At 42.6% G+C, this 23,175-nt stretch overlaps 1 protein-coding gene across 4 annotated transcripts in view; it reads left to right on the top strand.

Moving 5' to 3' along the window:
- The window catches only part of LOC140485543 (B-cell scaffold protein with ankyrin repeats-like), a 309,357-nt gene that overhangs the window by 7,466 nt on the left and 278,716 nt on the right, over nt 1-23,175 (top strand). The window lies entirely within an intron of this gene.

The raw sequence follows: 23,175 nt of genomic DNA, 5'->3' as shown, positions 1-23,175 counted from the left end.
TGTAGACAGGCCAACAGGAGGCGAGGCTGCATTAGATTTGGTACTGGGTAATGAACGCGTCCAGGTGTTAGATTTGGAGCTAGGTGAGCACTTTGGTGATAGTGACCACAATTCAGTTATGTCTACTTTTAGCAATAAGAAGGGATAGGTATATACCACAGAGCAAGAGTTAAGGCTGGAGGAAAGGCAATTATGATGCAGTTGGGCAAGATTTAGGATGCATAGGATGGGGAAGGAAACTGCAGGGGATGTGCACAATTGAAATGTGGACGTTACCCAAGGAACAGCTACTGTGTCCTTCAGTATGTACCTGTCGAGCAGGGAGGAAGCTGTCGAGTGAGGGAGCCATGGTTTACTAAAAAAATTGAATATCTTGTCAGGAGGAAGTAGAAGGCTTATGTTAGGATGAGACGCGAAGGCTCAGTTAGGGCATTTGAAAGTTACAAGTTAGCCAGGAAGGACCTAAATTGGGTAACTATTACAAACAACTGGTACAGGCATAATTGGATGAATGGCATCCTTCTAAGTTCTTTCATTCTGACATTCGGTATTGTTTCAGAAACATTGTAAAACTATAGAACTTAACAGAACAAGAGCCTTTTTGGCACATCACAGCTGTGCTAACTCTTTGCAAATGTGATTTGGAAACTAATTCCACTTTTCTGCTCTTTACCAAATCTCTGAATCTTCCTCCACTTCAAATAATCATCCACCTTTTCCTCAAACCTTGTAAGACTCTACACATCTACTGTTCTTTGTGCAAAACTGAGTGCTGTATTAACGCTCTGCCCTCATTTCCATCACTGGCAGTGTAAATAGTAATTTCTGCAGTCAGACAGCTCAGGAACAGTCCTTCCCCTGTGCCTAACTTAGAATACACAGAAATATCCAGTGTGCATCAAAGAAACAGGCCATTTAGCCCAACCAATCAGTGTAGGTGTCTATGCTCCAAATATCTCCAATGGCTCAATGTCAGTTCTCGTTGGGTGACACTATGTGAATTGACTTGTCACATTTTACAGCATTAAGGATACAAGCCAAGTGTCATCTAGGGCACTTCTGCTCATTTTCATAAGTAAATCTTGAATTTGCATGATTGAGTGAACCTTTACTGCGAAATACCTAATTAAACATGAGCATGACTAGGAAGTAAAACAAAAATGCTGGAAATCATCTAACTGAAACACTAAGTTTGATTCTGTCCACAGGTGCTTCCTAACCTGCCAAGCATTTGCAGCATTTTGTTTTTATTTCCAGTATTCACATTGTTTTCCTTTTTTGCGGGATTTCACCAGAAACCTTTTTGCGTGTATGGGTGATTGACTCCAAGTGCACTCTTCTGAATTTTTAGATGGATTTCAAAATCTTATTTTGATATGTTGCTGATATAAAGCAGCACATTGGATAATGAAATACATAAGTGAATAGACAAAGTTTTTGGCAGTGAGATAATTCTTGTTGGTCTAAAATCCAGAATAAAAATAACAATTTTTTTTAGAACTTAGTGACCAACAAACCTAACCCTGTCCTTGGGTCACACAGTAAGGATTTAGTCTGTTACAGATGTGTCAGTGAAAGACACTCATTAAACACTAGAGAGACCAATATTATATCTCATCTTAGGTAGAAAAGAAACCAAGCCAGTCCTTGAACACTGTCCCCAACTCTGACCATCAAGAATTGATCTTCTCAACGGCTGATCAAATTTATCACTTTTAAAGAAAAGCCAGTTGTGGAGTTGTAGGTACTGTCTGTCTTCATGCCAGGCCCATCATAGTGGACAATGCGAAATGTACTTCTTCAAATACTAAGGGGATAGAAGAGGGGAGAAAACAATAACCTGTTGGAAACAAACCTTCCTCATTCCCGGGTTCTTATCATTACTATGGTTACCGATGTTACTATGAAGGTCGACACAGTGGGGGAAAAAAAGTCTTCAGAGTTGTATTTATGGTTTAGTTAATTAATGAAAATCATACTTTGAGCACAAAATCCTGAAACCCAAGGTCAAGCACCAAAACATAGAAAAATACAGCGCAGTACAGGCCCTTTGGCCCTCTATGTTGCGCCGATCCAAGCCCACCTAACCTACATTAGCCCACTATCCTCCATATGCCTATCCAATGCCCGTTTAAATGCCCATAAAGAGGGAGAGTCCACCACTGCTACTGGCAGGGCATTCCATGAACTCACGACTTGCTGAGTAAAGAATCTACCCCTAACATCTGTCCTATACCTACCACCCCTTAATTTAAAGCTATGCCCCCTCGTAATAGCTGACTCCATACATGGAAAAGAGGATAGGCATATGGGTACAGAGGTTCATCCCCAAGAAAAAGATTATCTGGGGAGGGATTAGACAGCCATGGCTGACAAAGGAAGTCAGGAAATGTATTAAAGAAAAAGAGAGATCCTATAAAGTGTCCAAGAGCAGTGGGAAATCAGAAGATTGGGAAGGCTACAAAAACAAACAGAGGATAACAAAGAAATAAGGAAGGAGAGGATCAAATATGAATGTAGGCTAGCCAGTAATATTAGAAATGATAGTAAAAGTTTCTTTCAATACATAAGAAACAAACGACAGGCAAAAGTAGACATTGGGCCACTTCAAACTGATGCTGGAAGCCTAGTGATGGGAGATAAGGAAATAGCAGGAGAACTTAACAAGTACTTTGCATCAGTTTTCACAGTGGAAGACATGAGTAATTTCCCAACAATTAAAGGGAGTCAGGGGGCTGAGTTGAGTATGGTTGCCATTACAAAAGAGATAGCTAGAAAAGCTAAAAAGTCTTAAAATTGATAAATCTCTTGACCCCGATGGGATACATCCTAGAGAGGTGGCTGAGGAAATAGCGGAGGCATTGGTTGAGATCTTTCAAGAGTCACTGGAGTCAGGGAAAGTCCCAGATGATTGGAAGATCGCTGTTCTAACCCCCTTGTTCAAGAAAGGATCAAGGCAAAAGATGGAAAATTATAGGCCAATTAGCTTAACCTCGGTTGTTGGTAAAATTCTAGAATCCATCATTAAGGATGAGATTTCTAAATTCTTAAAAGAGCAGAGTCTGATTAGAACAAGTCAACATGGATTTAGTAAGGGGAGGTCATGCCTGACAAACCTGTTGGTATTCTTTGAAGAGGTGACAAGTAGGTTAGACCAGGGAAACCCAGTGGATGTGGTCTATCTAGACTTCCAAAGGCCTTTGATAAGGTGCCACACGGGAGGCTGCTGAGCAAGGTGAGGGCCCATGGTGTTCGAGGTGAGCTACTGGGATGGATTGAGGATTGGCCATCTGAGAGAAGGCAGAGAGTCGGGATAAAAGGTTCTTTTTCGGAATGGCAGCCGGTGTGAAGCGGTGTCCCACAGGGTTCAGTGTTGGGGCCACAGCTGTTCGCATTATATATTAATGATCTGGATGAAGGGACTGGGGGCATTCTAGTGAAGTTTGCAGATGATATGAAATTAGGTGGACAGGCAGGTAGTACTGAGGAAGTGGGGAGGCTACAGAAGGATCTAGACAGTTTGGGAGTGTGGTCCAGGAAATGGCTGATGGAATTCAACATGAACAAATGCGAGGTCTTGCACTTTGGCAAAAAGAATAAAAGCATAGACTACTTTCTAAACGGTGAGAAAATTCGTAAAGCCAAAGTACAAAGGGATCTGGGAGTGCTAGTCGAGGATTCTCTAAAGGTCAACATGCAGGTTGAGTCCGTGATTAAGAAAGCGAATGCAATGTTGTCAATTATCTCAAGAGGGTTGGAATATAAAAGCACCGTTGTGCTACTGAGACTTTATAAAGCTCTGGTTAGGCCCCATTTGGAGTACTGTGTCCAGTTTTGATCCCCACACCTCAGGAAGGACATACTGGCACTGGAACGTGTCCAGCGGAGATTCACACGGATGATCCCTGGAATGGTTGGTCTAACATATGAGGAACGGCTGAGGATCCTGGGATTGTATTCATTGGAGTTTAGAAGATTAAGGGGAGACTTTAGAGAGACGTATAAGATAATACATGGCTTGGAAAGGGTGGACGCTAGGAAATTGTTTCTGTTAGGTGAGGAGACTAGGACCCGTGGACACAGCCTTAGAATTAGAGGGGGTAAATTCAGAACAGAAATGCGGAGACATTTCTTCAGCCAGAGAGTGGTGGGCCTGTGGAATTCATTGCCGCAGAGTGCAGTGGAGGCCGGGACGCTAAATGTCTTCAAGGCAGAGATTGATAGATTCTTGTTGTCTCGAGGAATTAAGGGCTACGGGGAGAATGCGGGTAAATGGAGTTGAAATGCCCATCAGCCATGATTGAATGGCGGAGTGGACTCGATGGGCCGAATGGCCTTACTTCCACTCCTATGTCTTATGGTCTTATGGTATCATCCGCAAACTTGCTCACCCAACCTTCTAGTCCCTCCTCCAGGTCATATATAAAAATGACAAACAGCAATGGTCCCAAAACAGATCCTTGCAGAACACCGCTAGTAAAAGTTTCATTAATGTGCAGAACCACAATTAACTGGATCAAAACCAGACCCAGATACTCCTCCTCTTTTGTCTAAATAAAAGCAGAATAGGGCAGATACTGGAAATATGATATAGAAATAGAAAATGGTAGAGAAACTCAGGTCTGGTAGAACCTATAGAGAAAGAAACTGAGGACAGAATCTTGTAGGGGTCTGAGTGATGAAGACTATGGTGAAATTTATGGCAGATTTAGACAAGAAATCTGGTGAGACTGATGGAGACATTGGCAACATTTTGCTTTTGACAAATGGTGTGGCAAGTATGATACAATGTGGCCTGAATTGGATGTCACAGACCTTTAGGGATTGTGTAGGTAATTAATGAGGCGAGTTTGGTAAGAAACAGTGAGAAAACTTATTAGATCTTGCAGCAGAAATCCCTCCATTTAAAAACTCAATACAGCTCTGATTTAGCCAAACAAAAGTGAGATTCAACCCAGAGTTAATGTTTCAGATCAGAAAGTTTGCAAATCTGAAGAAGAGTTTTATCAGACTTGAAAGTGCCAGTCTGTTTCTCACTCTGTTCTTATTCCAAAATCTGCCTTAATTCTGATTAAGCCATTCTTCTTCAGAGTGTACGTCTTGATTTGCAAAGCTCGATCTGAAGAAAATTACGAAGTAAGTTTATTTGGATGGCATGGACTATGAATTGTCCCCTTGACTTTAGCAGAAGAGAAATTTAGAATATAGAACAGTACAGCAGAGCACAAGCCCTTTGGTCTTTGTTGTGCTGACTTTTTATCCTCCTATAAGATCAAACTAACCTACATACCCTACATTTTACTATTAACCATGTGCCTATCCATGAGTCTCTTAAATGTTCCTAATATATCTGACTCTACTTCCACTGCTGCAGTGCATTCCACACAGCCACCACTCTCTGTGTAAAGAACCTACCTCTGACATCCACTCTGAACCCTTCATCTAATCACCTTAAAATTATGCCCCCTTGTGCTAGTCACTTCTGCCCTGGGAAAATGTCTCTGGCTATCCACTCTATCTATACCTTAAGAACAGGAGGAGGCAAGTCAGCCTCTCAAAATTGTTCCTTTATTCATTTAGACTATGGCTGAACTGTATCTTTAGTCCCAGTACCTGACTAGTTTCTCTATTGATGTTAAATGGATCAAATAAACTACTCTTTAATCTTTGAACAACTTAGGTAATAGGAACAGTAGAAGAATGTTTGACCTACTGAATCTGCTCTGTTATTCAATGCCATCAGGTCTGATCATCGGCCAACTCCCTACTTTCCTTGATTCTCTGAAGGATCAAAAATCTGTCTGTCTCAGCCTTAAATGCATTTCCAAAGATTCACAGTCCTTTTCAGTGAAGACATTTTTCCTCCTTTCAGTCTGAAAATGTTTGGCTGCTTGATCCAACCTGAAAACAGAAAATGAGAAGGTGCTCCCACAGTAAAAATAATACATTTGTAAAGCAATCTTTGTGACTTTAGGATGTCCCAAATAGTATTTTCAAAGTCAACTTAATGCTTTAGGAAAGGTGACAGCCAACCTGCACTTAGAAATAGTTCACAGAGGCTGATAAGTCATTTGTTTGCTTAGTTATGGTTGAGGAATAGATGTCAGGCAAAACTCTTCTGTTCCTCTTTCAAGTTTTTTTAATGAAACATTAAATTAACCTCATATATAAGGTGCCGCAAAATAACATCTGAAACATTGTAGTCCTCCTTCAAAGTTAACCCTCCGACGGTGCAGCACGTCCTCACTAGGGTATTGGTTAGTTCAATTGGCTGGCGGGCCAGTTTGCAATGCATAGTGATGCCAGCAGCATGGGTTCCATTTCCATTCTAGCTGAGATTACCATGAAGGGCTCTCCTTCTCAATCTCTCCCTTTGCCTGAAGCATGGTCACCCTCTGGTTAACCCACCACCAGTCATCTCTGTTTAATGTGAGAACATCCCCTATGGTGTGATAAGATTATGGTGACTTTACCTTTTATGACCATGGTAATTACCTGCTGACTGCAAGGTGCTTTCTGATGTTACACTCAAACCCCAGACAAGGTTGTCCGGAAGATACAAAATATGGGGAAATAGACGGTGACACCTTGAAAAAATGTCCATATGACAGAGGAAGAGGGGTTGGATGTATTAAAACGCATAAAGATGGATAAATCCCCAGGACCTTATCAAGTGTGCCCTACAAGTCTGTGGGAAGCTAGGGAAGTAATTACTGGGCCCATTGCTGAGATATTTGGATCATCAATAGTGACCGGTGAGGTGCTGGAAAACTGGAGGTTGGTGCCACTATTTAAGAAAGGTGGTCAGGAAAAGCCAGGGAACTACAGACTGGTGAGCCTGACCATGGTGGTGGGCAAGTTATTGGAGGGAATCCTGAGGGACAGGATTTACATGTATTTGGATAGGCAAGGACTGATTAGGGATAGTCAACATGGCTTTGTGTGAGGGTAATCATGTCTCACTAACTTGATTGAGCTTTTTGAAGAAGTAACAAAGAAGATTAATGAGGGAAGAGCGGTGGACATGATCTATAAGGACTTCAGCAAGGCATTCAACAAGGTTTCTCATGGTAGACTGGTTAGCAAGGTTAGATCACATGGAATACAGGGAGAACTAACCACTTGGATACAGAACTGGCTCGAAGGTAGAGGCGAGGGTGTGGTGGAAGGTTGCTTTTCAGATTGGAAGCCTGTGACCAGTGGAGTGCCACAAGGATTAGTGGTGGGTCCACTGCTTCTTGTCAGTTGTATAAACATGGAAGGTATAGTTAGTAAGTTTACAGATGACACCAAAATTGGAGATGTAGTGGATAGCGAAGAAGGTTAGCTTAGAGTATAATGGGACCTTGATCAGGTGGGTCGATGGGCCAAGGAGTGGCAGATGGGGTTTAATTTAGATATGAGATGCTGCATTTTGGAAAGGCAAATCAGGGCAGGATTTATACACTTAATGGTAAGGTGCTGGCGATGTTGCTGAACATTATTCAACACTTATCCCCTTGAGACTGATTACTAAACTTGGTGATCTTGAACTGAGCCCCACTTTCTGCAACTGGATCCTCAGTTTCCTGACCCACAGGCTACAATCCGTGAAGATTGGGGACAATATTTCATCGTGATTAGCACTTGTGCTCAGCACCCTACTGTACTCACAGTATACCCATAACTGTGTCGCCAAATACCAGAATAATGCCATTTACAAGTTCACTGATGACACCACCATAGTCGTTTGAATCTCAGATGGCGACGAAACAGACTACAGACAGGCAGTGGAAAAATGGTGCACTGAAAACAACTTGGCTCTCAATGCCAGCAAAACCAAGGAACTCATTATTGACTTTCGACGGGATGTTACTCATGCCCCCCTACATGTTAACAACACAGAGGTGGAATGAGTGAAGAGTGTCAAGCTCCTAGGAGTGATCATCCACAACAAGCTTTCTTGGACTCTTCATGTGGATGCACTGGTTACAAAGGCCCAACAATGTCTCTTCTTGCTCAGGCAGCTGAGGAAATTTGGCATGACGGTGAGTACCCTTGCCAACCTTTTTACAGGTGCACCATTGAGAGCATTCTATCTGGATGTATCACTACCTGGTATGGCAGAAGTGGGTACTGCAAATGCTGGAGATTAGAGTGGTACTGGAAAAGGAAAGAGAGCTTTTGCCCGAAACATCAATTTTCCTGCTCCTTGAATGCTCCTGCTGTACTTTTCCAGTACCACTCTAATCTCGACACTACTTGGTATGGCAACTGTGCCATTCAAGATCGGAGAGGGTTACAGAGAGTGTAGAGATTGGCCCAGACAATCACTAAGGCCAACCCCCCATCTATAGAATCTATCTACCAGGCCCGCTGTCAAGGAAAGGCTGCTAGCATTCTCAACGATCCATCCCACCCTGGCAATGTTTTTTTTTACAACTTCTACCATCAGGGAGAACATACAGAAGGCTGAACACACACACCAGCTGGTTTTGTAACCGTTTCAGAATACTGAATGGACTCAAACTCTTAACATTCACTTGTTTTTGTTTTTGCTGCTGTTTACCTATCATTTACTATCTATGCGACTTAACTATGTGATCTGCCTGTATTGCTCACAAGATAAAGCTTTTCACTGTGCCTTGGTACATGTGACAATCAATTCAATTCAAACAAAGAGACCTTGGAGTGCAAGTTCATAGTTCCTTGAAAGTGGAGTCTCAGGTAGATAGGATAGTGAAGATGGCATTTGGTATGCTTTCCTTTTATTGGTCAGAGTATTGAGTACAGGAGTTGGGAGGTCATGTTGCAGCTGTACAGGACATTGATTGATTAGGCCACTTTTGGAATACTGCATCCAATTCTGATCACCCTGCTATTGGAAAGATTATGTTAAACTTGAAAGGGTTCAGAAAAGATTTACAAGGATGTTGCCCACACTGGAGGATTTGAGCTATAGGGAGAGGCTGAATAGGCTTGGGCTGTTTTCCCTGGAGTGTCGGAGGCTGAGGGGGGTGACCTTATGGAGGTTTATGAAATCATGAGGGACATGGGTAGTGTAAATAGACAAGGTCTTTTTTCCTTGGGTGAAGGAGTCCAGAACTAGAGGGCATAGGTTTAAGGTGAGAGGGGAAAGATTTAAAAGGGACCTAAGGGGCAGCTTTTTCACACACAGTGGTATGTGTATGGAATGAGCTGTCAGAGGAAGTAGTGGGGGGAGCTGGTACAATTACAGCATTTAAAAGGCATCTGGGGGAGTACATGAATAGGAAGGGTCTTGAGGGATATGGGCAAAGTGCTGGCAAATGGGACTAGATTAATTTAGGACATCAGGTTGGCATGGACGAGTTGGACTGAAGGGTCTGTTTCAGTGCTGTACAACTGCATGACCAAGACTCCAGGTGGGATATCCAAAATTGTTCTTCCTGGGTGTGAAGAGATGAACTGTCTATCCATTTAATTTAAGTGCCCCTCCCCCACCCCCATTTAGCTGGTAGCTGTCAAGTTAGTTTGGAAACAGATCCCGTCCTTTGACTGTCTTTCTCCCAGAACCAAATGATTTTCTATTTCAAAATTATCCAATTTGACAAGGCTATCTTGAGTTAGCAAAGAGTGAGTTTATAAGTTACTAATTCTTAACATGTTTGGTAATGTGAAAATGTACACGCAGATGCAAATTAAGACACCAGTCCTAAAGGATAAAAGTTAAGCCAAACCAGTATACAGATCAGTCTCTGAATTGTTCTTCAAGAGCACATGGTTGACTGTTGCAATGTAGATTATTGTTTGCTTTAAATAAAAATCAAAAGAACTGCGGATGCTGTGAATCAGGAACAAAAACAGAAGTTGCTGGGAAATCTCAGCAGGTCCGGCAGCATCTGTGAAGAAAAATCAAAATTAACATTTCGGGTCTGGTAGCAAGGAAAATGCCAGCTTATATGCAGAAGAAAGGGTGGGGGTGGGTAAGGAGTAAACTATAGGTGGGGATAGAGCCCAAAGAGAGAGAAGAACGGTTGGCCAGACAAAGGAGTCAATAACAATCTGGCTAAGAGAGTGAATAGCTGTTAATGAAGATTGTTAGTGGCTAACAATAGTTCTTGTGTGATAGCAGATTGTGTATGTAGAGCCTAGGACATGGGGGAGTTCAGGCCCTAAAATTATTAAATTCAATATGGAGCCCAGCGGGCTGCAGGGTCCCAAAGCGGAAATGGGATGTTGTTTTTCCGGCTTGCACTGAGTTTCACTGGAGTACTGCAGCAAGCCTGAGACAGATGTTAGCCAGGGAACAAGGTGGTGTGTTAAAGTGTAAGGTAACTGGAATCTCCGGGTCATTGTTTGCATTAACTATGATAGTTGAACAGTTGATTTTAGTTTTGTGTATTGGTTAATTTTCTGCAGTGCTGATTCCTTTCAAACATGATTCAATGCCATCGTTCAGGGTGTGAGAGAGAGAGAGAGCAAGCGAGACCTTTTGTTGTCATTATTGCCTTTTTTCTGGCTGTTAGCTGATTTCTGGCACACTGAGTGAGACCATGTCTTTACCTGCAGCACAAGAATGGCTAAGGGATAGTTCTTCATATGTTCAGGCTAATGCTCAGACTGATACACCTGAGGAATCACTAATAAACTAGTAAATCTGTTTTGGGGCCACTGCTGTTGGTCATTTTTATAAATGACCTGGATGAGAGCGTGGAAGGATGGGTTAGTAAATTTGCGGATGACACTAAAGTCAGTGGAGTTGTGGACAGTGCAGAAGGATGTTGCAGGTCACAGAGGGACATGGATAAGCTGCAGAGCTGGTCTGAGAGGTAGCAAATGGAGTTTAATGCAGAAAAGTATGAGGTGATTCACTTTGGAAGGAGTAACAGAAATGCAGAGTACTGGGCTAATGGTAAGATTCTTGGTAGTGTAGATGAGCAGAGAGATCTGTGTGTCCATCTGCATGGATCCCTGAAAGTTGCCACCCAGGTTGATAGGGCGTATGATGTGTTAAGAAGGCATATGATGTGTTAGCTTTTATTGGTAGAGGGATTGAGTTTTGGAACCATGAGATCATGCTGCAGCTGTACAAAACTCTGGTGCGGCCACATTTGAGTATTGTGTGCAGTTCTGGTCACCGCATTATGAGAAGGATGTGGAAGCATTGGAAAGGGTGCAGAGGAGATTTGCTAAGATGTTGCCTGGTATAGAGGGGAAGGTCTTATGAGGAAAGGCTGAGGGACTTGAGGCTGGTTTTGTTAGAGAGAAGAAGGTTGAGAGGTGACTTAATAGATTCATACAAGATGATCAGAGGATTAGGTAGGATGGACAGTGAGAGCCTTTTTTCCTCGGATGGTGATGGCTATCACAAGGGGACATAGCTTCAAATTGAGGAGTGACAGGTATAGGATAGATGTCAGAGCTAGGTTCTTTACTCAGAGTAGTAAGGGCGTGGAACGCCCTGCCTGTAACAGTAATAGACTCGCCAACTTTAAGGACACTTAAATGGTCATTGGATAGCCATATGGATGAAAACGTAGTAGTGTAAGTTGAATGGGTTTCAGATTGTTGCACTGACATGTGAAACCATCGAGGGCCAAAAAGCCTGGACTACGCTGTTATGTTCTTAATGCCAGTAGAGTTGAAACTGGATTTTTAGTCCCTGTCTTTGTGAATTCTTCAAAGGGAAAGACACAAAATATGGTTGCAGTTTGGCACGTATGTGTAGGAGAATGCTTGCTGTTGAGCAGGGTGTCACCAGCCTCTTCTTTATCTTCACAATCACAAGAGATCACAATCCAATTTGTTTTGATTTGGTTTTTCCTCTCTCTGAAGGACAGTAGTTGAAATTCCCTTTGCATGCATAGGTGAGAGATTCAACTGATCTCCGTCACCAGACAGCCACCTATCCTTGGCAATTTTGGCTATATCATCTCGCTTTTGTGGAATTATGAATGAAAAATGTTCAGTACTTTGTGGGTGTAATCCTTGAGTATGACACTCAGTACCAACCCTCTGACTGCACAACTGCTCTCTCAGCACAGATCCACTGTCAGTACAGCACTTCCTTAATATTGACCATCTGACAGAGCAACGTTCGCTCAATAACCACTCTCCAGTGGCACAGAATTATCTCAGTACTGATTCCCAACTGTGCAGTGTTCCCTCAGTACTGACCCTCCGACAGTGCAATACTCCCTCAGTACTTTGCAGAGGAACACAGATACTTTTAGTGAATGGGCAAAGGTCTGACAGATGGAACACAATGTTAATAAATGTGAAGTCATCCATTTTTGTAGAAGTAACAATAAAAAGGACAATTACTTGAATGGTAAAAAGTTGCAGCATGTTGCTGTGCAGAGGGACCTGGGTGTCCTTGTGCATGAATTACAGAAGGTTGGTCTGCAGGTACAACAGGTAATTGGGAAGGCAAATGGAATTTTGTCCTTCATTGCTAAAGAAATTACGTTGCAGCTGTAAAGGGTGCTGCTGAGGCCACATCTGGAATACTGTGTGCAGTTTTAGTCTTCTCACTTGAGAAAGGATGTACTGGCACTGGAGGAGGTGCAAAGGAGGTTCACTGGATTGATTCTGGAGTTGAGGGGGTTGGCTTCTGAGGAGAGAAAGAACCAAGAAAATTACAGTACAGGAACAGGCTCTTCAGCCCTCCAAGCCTGCGCTGATCCAGATCCCCTATCTAAACCTGTCACTGATTTAAAAAATTTTTTTTTTTCTTTCTAAGGATCTGTATCCCTCTGTTCCCTGCCCATTTATGTATCTGTCAAGAATCATCTTAAATGACGCTATCATGCCCGCCTCCACCACCTTCACAGGGAACATGTTCCTGCCACCGGCCACCCTCTGCATAAAGAACATCCACCCATATCTCCCTTAAACCATTCCCTCCCCCACCCCCCACCCTCAACTTGTGACCCCTAGTAATTGAGTCCCCCACTCTGGGGAAGAAAGCTTCTTGCTAGCTACCCTGTCTATACCTCTCATGATTTTGTAGACTTCAATCAGGTTCCCCCTCAACCTCCGCCTTTCCAATGAAAATAATCCTAATCTATTCAACCTCTCTTCATAGCTACCGCCTTCCATACCAGGCAACATTCTGATGAACCTCCTCTGCACCCTCTCCAGAACGTCCACATTCTTTTGATAATGTGGTGACTCGAACTGTATGCAGTATTCCAAATGTGGCTAAACCACAGTCTGTAAATTGACCTGTCTACTCGTCTAATCAATACACCGTCCGATGGACAAAAGCGTGCTGTATGCCTACTTGACCACTCAATCAACCTGCATTGCCAACTTCAGAGTACAATGGACCTGAACACCCAGTTCTCTTTTTGTAGATCAATTTTCCCCAGGGCTTTTCCATTTATTGTGTAGTTCACTCTTGAATTGGACCTTCCAAAATGCATCATCTCACATTTGCTCAAATTGAACTCCCAGCTCTCCAATCTATCTATATTCTGCTGCATTCTCTGACAGTCCCTTTCACTACCTGCTACTCACCAATTTTAGTGTCATTTGCAAACTTGCTAATCAGACCACCTCTACCTTCCCCCAAATCATTTATGTATATCACAAACAGTGGTCCCAGCATGGATCCCTGTGGAACACCACTGGTCACAGGTCTCCATTTTAAGAAAATCCCTTCCACTACTACTCTTTCTCCTGTTGCTCAGCCAATTGTCTATCCATCTAGCTCGTACACCTTGGACCATATATTTTCACTTTCTCCATCAGCCTACCATGGAGAACTCTATCAAATACCTTACTGCATATGACACCTACAGCCATTCCCTCATTAATCAACTTTCATCAATTCCTCAGAAAATTCTATTAAGTTGGTAAGACATGACCTTCCCTGCACAAAATCATGTTGCCCATCACTGATAAGTTCATTTTCTTTCAAAAGGGAACAGATCCTATCCCTCAGTATCTTCTCCAGCAGCTTCCCTACCACTGATGCCAGGCTCACCAGTCTACTTGGATTATCCCTGCTACCCTCCTCAAACAAGGGGACAACATTAGCAATTCTTCAGTCTTCTGGGACCTCAACCATGTTCACGGATGGTTCAAAGATACCTGTTAATGCCCCAGCTATTTCCTCTCTCACTTCCTTTGTTAACCTGGGATAGATCCCATCTGGACTTGGGGAATTGTCCACCTTAATGCCTTTTAGAATACCAACACTTCCTCCTTTCTTATGCCATCTTGACCGAGAGTAATCAAACATCTATCCCTAACCCCAACATTCATCATGTCCCTCTCTGCTGTGAATACCAATGCAAAGTACTCATGACAAATCTCACCCATATTATCAATCTCCATGCATAACTTTCCTCCTTTTGTCCTTGACTGGGCCCACCCTTTCTCAAGTTAACCTCTTGCTCCTTGTATATGAATAAAAGGCTTTGGGATTTTCCTTAACCTTGGTTCCTGAAGATCTTTCATGACCCCTTTGAGCCCTCATAATTCCACGTTTCTGATTGGTCCTACTTTTCCAATATTCTTCCAAAGCTTTTTCTGTTTTCAATTGCCTAGATCTTACATGTGCTTCCTTTTTCCTCTTAACTGGACTCACAATTTCACCTGTCATCTGTGGTTCCCTAATCTTTTTGTTTCTATCCCTCATTTTCACAAAGACATGTCTATCCTGCACTCTAATCAACCTTACTTTAAAAGCCTCCCACATTATCAAATGTGGATTTACCTTCAAACAGCTGCTCCCAATCCACATTCCCCAACTCCTGTCAAATTTTGGTAGAGTTTGCCTTCTCTCAATTTAGCACTCTTCCTTTAGAATCACTCGTCTTTATCCATGAGTATTCTAAACCTTAAGGAATTGTGATCACTATTCCCAAAGTAATCCCCTACTGAAACTTCAACCACCTGGCTGGCCTCATTCCCCAACATGAGGTCCAGTATGGCCCCTTCCCAAGTTGGACTATTTACATACAGCTCTATGAAACCCTCCTGGATGCTCCTTACAAATTCTGCTCCATCTAGATCTTTAACACTAAGTGAATCTCAGTCAATGTTGGGAAAATTAAAATTGCCTATCACGACCACTCTGTTGCTCTTACATCTTTCCATAAACTGTTTACATATTTGGACCTATATCTCACGTTCACTGTTGGGAAGCCTGTAATACACCCTTCTTATATCTGACCTCTGCCCATATTGCCTCACTGCTTGAATCCTCCATCGTGTCCTCTTTCAGCACAACTGAGATATCCCCTCTGACCAGTAATGCAATTCTTTCACCCTTTTTACCTTCATCTCTATCCCGCCTGAGGCATTGATATCCTGGGATATTTAGTTGCCAATCATGCCATTCTCTCAAACAAGTCTCAATAATAGAATTAACATCATACTCCCAGGTACTAATCCAAGCCCTAAGTTCATCTGCCTTACCTACTGCACTTCTTGCATTAAAACAAATGGACCTCAGACCACCTGTCCATTTGTATTCATCTTCTGTTCCCTGCCTTCTCTTATCCTTAGTCACACTGACTTCATTATCTAGTTCCTTACAGACTTTAGTTACTACCTCCTCACTGTCCACTAACCACCTCGTTTGGTTCCCATTCCCCTGTCACATCCATTTAAAACCTTCCCAACAGCATTAGCAAAAGCTAATTGGTTGCAGTCTGGCCCAGGTGTAGACTGTCCGATTTGTAAAGTCCCACCTCCCCCAGAACTGGTCCCAATGTCCCAAAAATCTGAACCCCACCCTCCTGCAACATCTCTCAAGCCACACATTCATCCTGCCTCTTCTTTCATTTCTATTCTGACTAACACATGACACTGGTAGCAATTTTGAGATTACTACCTCTGAGCTTCCACTTTAAACTTTGCTCCTAACTCCCGAAATTTTGCTTGTAGGATTTCATCCCGTTTTTTACCTATATCATTGGTGACTGTGTGCACTGACAACTGGCTAGTCACCTTCCCCCTTCAGAATGTTCTGCAGCTGATTGGAGATATCCCTGACCCGTGCACCTGGCAGGCAGCATACCATTCCGGAATCTCGTTTTCGACCACAGAACTGTGTCTGGGCGGCACAGTGGCACACTGGTTAGCACTGCTGCCTCACAGCGCCAGAGACCCGGGTTCAATTCCCGCCTCAGGCGACTGACTGTGTGGAGTTTGCACATTCTCCCCGTGTCTGCGTGGGTTTGCTCTGGTTTCCTCCCACTGTCCAAAAATGTGCAGGTTAGGTGAATTGGCTATGCTAAATTGCCCATAGTGTTAGGCGCAGGGTAAATGTTGGGGAATGGGTGTGGGTGGGTGCGCTTCAACGGGTTGGCGGGGACTTGTTGGGCCGAAGGGCCTGTTTCCACGCTGTAAGTAATCTAATCTAATCTAATCTAAACCATCTATCTACTTCAATTGAATTCTCTATGACGATAGCCCTTCCGCTCTTTTTTCTGTCCTTCTGCAGAGCAGAGCCAGCTATGGTGCCATGAACCTGGCTACTGCTGCCTCCCCCTGGTGAGCCATCCTCCCTCAACAGTATCCAAACCACGGGGAACACCTACACTGCCTTCCTGCTCTTTCTCTGCCTTTGGTCACCAATTCCCTTTCTCCCTCAGCAGTCCTACTTTGTGGCATGACCAATTTGCTGAACTTGCTATCCACGACCACTTCAGCATCGCAGATGCTCTACAGTGAGTCTATCCTCAGATCCAGAGCTGTCATGTGATCTAACAAGAGCTGCAGCTGGACACACTTACTGCACATGAAGGAGTCAGGGACATCAGCTGTATCCCTGAGCGCCCACATTGAGCAAGAGGAGCATTGCACAGGTTTAAGATCTCCTGCTATTTTAAATCTTAAGCTTACCTCAATCCAATTATATTATCAAACAATAGCTAAATGAGAATGGCAATTTTGTTTTCTATCACATGATTTATAAAAAAGAAAATTCTTACCCTGTCAGCACAACACAAAGTCTCCTTTTTGTTTTGGTCAGAGGAGGAGGATGGATGGGAGACTTGATCCGTGTAGCATCTCTGGTTCAATTGCTGCGCAAATACATCAGTTCACTCACTTTCCCAAATACAATGCAGCTCCCACTCTGCTCCTCGCTCTCACCACTCCCAGTGCTGCTGCAAAATGAAGGCCGCTGACTCTCGAGGTAAGCCTTTTTAGAGGGAAGTTTACCTTCCCAGCAGCCCCCCAGAAAGACTGAATAGATTGGGATTATATTCATTGGAATTTAGAAGAATGAGGGGGGTTCTTATCGAAACATATAAAATTATGAAGGGAATACATAAGATTGACATTGAGAGGATGTTTCCCTGGCAGCTGAAACTAGGACAAGAGGGCATAGCCTCAAAATCAGGGGAAGCAGATTTAGGACTGAATGGAGAAGGAATTTCTTCACCCAGAAGTTTGTGAATCTATGGAATTCCCTGCCCAGTGAAATAGTTGAAGCTACTTCAGTAAATGTTTTTAAAGCAAAGACAGTTTTTGTTTTGAACAGTGAAGGAATTAAGGGTTATGGTGAAAGCGCAAGTAAGTGGAACTGAGGCTTCAAAAGGATCAGCTATGATCTTATTGAATGAAGGAGCAGGCTCGAAGGGCCAGATGGCCTACTCCTGCTCCTAGTTCTTATGTACTGACCTTCTGACAGTGTTGACTCAGTACTGCTCTGGGAGGGGTACAATGGATATTTTGGGCTCAAAGGCTAAGTTTTGCGTGAGTTGTTGATGAGGAGCCAGGTGCCTAGAAAATGATGAGTTTGTAACAGCCAGGCAATATAAGGCCCTACTGGATCAGTCAGCGACACACCCATCCTGTGAGCCAAGAAGTGAAATGTAGTACCTGACTTCAAGAGAGTGCTACCCCGGGTCATGGCTGGGCAGTCAGTGTGCGTCCAGTAAACGTGCACCCTGTATCAGTTCCCTCTCCCTCCACCTGCGAATTGGGGAATTGAAACAGGAAGTCTCTTTGTTTCTGACCTGATGTTTTTAAAAAAAAATCCTAATTTTAAATAATGATTTTATTATCAGTGAGTCATGGCTCTGAAGGTTGAGCTGTCTCACTTTGGCAAGTAATTAACATATGTTTTGTAGACTAACAAATCATACAATTGCAATTTGTGTGAGATATAAGGAAACTGTCCTAATATTATTATCAAATAATTTATGTAAATGAAGCATGAGTGATGAAGGAGAGAACAATTATTCCCTCTTGTGACCACTAAGCAGGAAATTGATTATGTTGATCTGATGACCAGGTTAAACCTGTTTGGTCTGAGTAAAGAAATTCAATTTATACATAATGACTCTGATACTATAGTCTATTATAATCATACAACAGAGGGATTTCCTCAGTGTTTGAAGTAACTACAGAAGTGATCTCTCAGAACAACAACTGAGAGTTTTGCATTTTGTCACTCTGTTTACACTGGATAATTAATAATACTGCGACTATTGCATTTACTTCTGACAGAATCCTTTACAGTAATTTCCAAGAAAACATGACAAAAGGATAAGGACATTCGGCCTCTCAAAACTGTTCCACCACTTCAATTAATCATGATTGACTGATATCTTAACTTCACCTGAATTCTGTTGGGCCCTTGATACTCCTTGCCCAACATAATCTGTCAGTTGCAATTTTGAAGTTTCCAATTCACCCCAAATCATAAATGTTTGGTAAAGGGAGTTTCTGATTTCCACTCCCCTTTGTGTGCTTCCTGTTGCCACCCTTCAATGATCTGGCTCTGATTTTAATGTTCTGTCATTTTGTTCTGGACTCCTCCTTGGAGGAAATAGTTTTTTTCTATCCACCCATCAATTTCTTCATTCATATGAAACTCTCAGATCTTCTAAACCCAAAGGAATATATACCCAGTCTGAACACACTGTCCTCTTAATTTGTCCTATTTATCCTCAGTGTGATTCTGGTGAATTGTGCTGAAATCCCTGCAAGGCCATTATTCTTCAGGAAGGAGATAATGTCCAGAACTGAACATTTACTCCTGATGGGTACTGACCCAAGTTTTATTGACTGTAGTATAATTTGCAAACATTTATAATTAATACCTACTTCATTATAACAAAAATTCCATGCTCTATTATCTGTTTGTAAGGTACGGAGCTACTAATGATTGACTGATGTTTTTACAGCTGAAAATGTGTTGCTGGAAAAGCGCAGCAGGTCAGGCAGCATCCAAGGAGCAGGAGAATCGACGTTTCGGGCATGAGCCCTTCTTCAGGAAGGGCTCTTGCCCAAAACGTCGGTTCTCCTGCTCCTTGGATGCTGCCTGACCTGCTGCGCTTTTCCAGCAACACATTTTCAACTCTGATCTCCAGCATCTGCAGTCCTCACCTTTCTCCTGATTTTTTTTACAGCCTGAAATTAATCCCAGGAATGGAGACAATGCATAAGGTCATATAGTCAAAGAAAGTAAAAAAGTTGTATTTATGTTGATCCCAGTTTACTCTGAGTCAAAAACATAATCACTTCTTTACCATTGAATTAGTTTAAAAGTGCAATCAGTGTTGTTGTGTTCACAAGATTTAATTATCTGCAAATGAACAAATGACATGTGATGTTAGCTGAAGAAGACATAGTGGTGAGTGTACCTTACCCATAGTTAAATCAAGGTGGAAAAAAACATTTTAATCCTAGTATCAGTTAAGTGCATTCATTGTTTTCACTTATGTATTTGATATTCAGTAAAAATTGAAAGTGTTGCAGAAACTCAGCAGGTCTGGCAGCATATGTGGAGGGAGAAACTGAGTTAATATTCAAATCTAATGAATCCTCTTCAGGAGTCTACTGCCAGATCTGCTGACTTTGTCCATCACTTTGGATACTGGAGATCTGAAGGAAAATCATAGCAGTTTGCATTTTTGAAGAAGTGTCACTGAGTTCGAAACATTTACTCTGCTTTTTCTTCACTAATGCTGCCAGAACTGGGTTCTTCCAACAACTTCTGTTTTTGTTTCAGATTGCTAGCATCTACAATTCTATGTTTTATCTCTGAGTACTTTGCTTTTATTTGATATTATTTGTAATATTTGTGGACTGCAGCACTAATACAGTACAAAGCTTCACTAGACATGAAACAGGAATGAGGTATGAGAAGGGGATGAGAGAGATATCATCTTTGCAGATCCCATTTTGTGGCTATGATCCCTGTCAGTGAGGTTATGCATTAGCAGATGAGCCGAGTAATTTCAGTTCCATCACACAGTCCTTGAAATTAGTGTGTTTCCAACTCAAGCTTCATATGAAATTGGGCCTCAGCAATCATTATGATGGAGCTGGAAAACTACAAACACCTTCTAAAAACCCTCCAGTACCTCACAAGGGAAGCAAACTCCAGCATGAAGCTGCAAAGTCAGAAACTGCCCTGAGATAGCCCATAAAAGGCAGTTTGGAAAGATCGGGGTGGGTTAAGAAGTAGGGTGCTGATGAAGGAGCAGGTAGTGTTTATTGAGAAGCAAGCATGTCTATTGGTGGTGATCAGAAAGCAGGAAGTTTGGGGAGTGCATAGTGATGGTCAGGGAGGTTGGCAGTGAAGTAGCTTTGATGTTGTGGAGGAGTGTGGTAATGGTGGGTTGTCTGCCGTTTGGTTTTCACCCTCTTGTTCCTTCTGTCTTCATGTCTAAGTCACAGTATTTTAAATCCTGACATTATATGATCTGCTTTAAGACTTGCCTGTTAAGTCACGTAACAGGTCAGGCTTCCAGTCTGCCTTTGGCATAAACAAAGTGGGGCTGAAACAGGCAAACTCCTCTTGCATAGACCGATATGTGGGTTGACACATTTTCAATTAGTGATGAGCACTTGCTTTCAAGCCTTCAGTTTGATAGTGGGTTAGGAGCCTCACAGCACAGTTTGTTATTCTATGCCGTACTGTTTAAACTTTGACTTTCCCTTTGCCAGCTTTGTTACAATGATGATAATATTGTAACATCAACATTAACTGTGGCATCACAAGTAACCACTTCTCGGGAAACAGAATGCGGTTTGGGAAGTCCTCTTCCAAGTTCAACCACTCCATTTATAACTCTTTAAAAACTTGCATTTTCTGTGGGTGTCACACCAATTTCCTGTAATACTTCCCTGTCACACATTGTTTATAAAGCACTCATCGTTATGAAGTAAGTTATCCGGCCTGCAAGCCATGATGTCCTGTCACCAGTTTGGCACAGAAACTTTTCTTCTGTTCAGCTCTGGGCTCTGTGTGTCACTGGCCGGTCAACATTTATTGCATGTGCCCAGTTTTCCTTGAAGTTGATGGTGAGCTGCCTTCTTGAACAGTGCATGTGCTGCAGGTAGGAAGGGAATCCCAGGATTTTGAACCAGCAACACTGATGGAACACCAATGTATTTCCAAGTAAGGATGATGTGTGGCTTGAGGGGAACTAACAGGGGGTGGTGTTCCTATGTGTCTGCTGCCCTTGTTCTTCTAGATAGAAGTGGTGAGGTATTTGGAAGGTGCTATGTAAGGATCGTATATTTCTGCAGAGCATCTTATTGATAGCATACATTGCGTCTCCTGAGCGTTGGTGGGGATGAAGTGAATGCTTGTGGATGTGGTGCCAATCAAGTGGGCTGATTGGCACCACATAAATGGTGTCAAGCTTCTTGAGTGTTGTTGGAGCTGCACCAATCCAGGTAAGCAGGGAGTATTTCATCACGCTCCTAACTAGTGTCTTTATTCCTGATGAAGGGCTTTTGCCCGAAACGTCGATTTCGCTGCTCGTTGGATGCTGCCTGAACTGCTGTGCTCTTCCAGCACCACTAATCCAGTATTTGGTTTTCAGCATCTGCAGTCATTGTTTTTATCTTGTAGATGGTGGACAGGTTTTGCAGAGTCGGAAAGTCTGACAGTTTGGAAGGAGTCCCATTGAGAGGTTGTGCAGACATCTAGAGTAATATAGGGTAGGACTTTTTCCCTGGAACATAGGAGGTTGAGGGGTGACCTTTATAGAGGTTGATAAAATCTTTGATAAAGTGAATAGCAAAGGTCTTTTCCCTAGGGTAGGAGAGTTCAAAACTAGAAGTCGTAGGTATAAAATAAGAGGGGAAAGATTTTAAAAGGAACCTGAGGGGCAACATTTTTTTTTGCACAGCGGGTTGTGTAAATGAAACAAGCTACCAGCTGAAGTGGTGGAGGAGAGTACAGTTACAACTTTGTGCTGTATGACTCCATCAGTCTGCACCAACCCTCCGAAGAGTATCCCATCTCAACCCAGCCCCTTACCCTATCCCCATACTCTGCATTTACCATAGCTAATCCACCTAGCCTACATGGGACACTATGAAACAACTTGGCATGGCCAATCCACCTAACCAGCACATCCTTGGAAACTATGGGACAATTTAGCATGGCCAATCCACCAACCTGCTCATCCCTGGATACTATGGGACAATTTAGCATGGCTAATCCACCTAACCTGCACATCTTTGAACTATGGAAGGAAACTGGAGCACCTGGAGGAAACCCATGCAGAAACAGTGAGAACATGCAAAGTCCATCTTCTGGGACATCCTCTTTCTGTAACACTATCGTGCTCTTAATCAATATTGCCATCCTGCTCCTTGTCCAAACATCTTGTCATGACAAATATTTAACACCCCAATCCTGCCTTTCCTTGAGCCATCGATCTGTTACAGCCATAACATCATAATTTTACACAATTTGCATCTCTAACTCATCAACTATATATGTGTATATTTCCATTTTTTTATGTTGCAAACATTTCACAAAATAAATGGGTCATTGTAAGAATATATTTTAAGATTTGTTTAATGAGAGAAAAACAAACAATGTATGAATTATGTTGCTGTTTACTAAGATTTGAGTTCAATTCCAGTTTAAACAAAAGGGGTGAAGATGCCAGTCCTACATCCTTCCCCTATTAAAATTAGCAAAGCAGCCCAGTCCAACCTATTTAGGAATTTCCAGTCCAGCCCAAATTGGAAATGGTCTTCAATCTTAGGGTCTAAGAGAGTCTTAGAGTCTAAGGGCGGCACAGTGGCACAGTGGTTAGAGTGCCAGAGACCCGGGTTCAATTCCAGCCTCAGGCAACTGACTGTGTGGAATTTGCACATTCTCCCCGTGTCTGCGTGGGTTTCCTCCGGGTGCTCCGGTTTCCTCCCACAATCCAAAAATGTGCAAGTTAGGTGAATTAGCCATGCTAAATTGCCCGTAGTGTTAGGTGGAGGGGA

This window comes from Chiloscyllium punctatum, chromosome 14 (genome assembly GCF_047496795.1).
Source record: "Chiloscyllium punctatum isolate Juve2018m chromosome 14, sChiPun1.3, whole genome shotgun sequence".
NCBI classification, from domain to species: Eukaryota; Metazoa; Chordata; class Chondrichthyes; order Orectolobiformes; family Hemiscylliidae; genus Chiloscyllium; species Chiloscyllium punctatum.
Note: the sequence above shows the minus strand (reverse complement) of the source record. Positions and strands in the feature narration are given on the sequence as shown.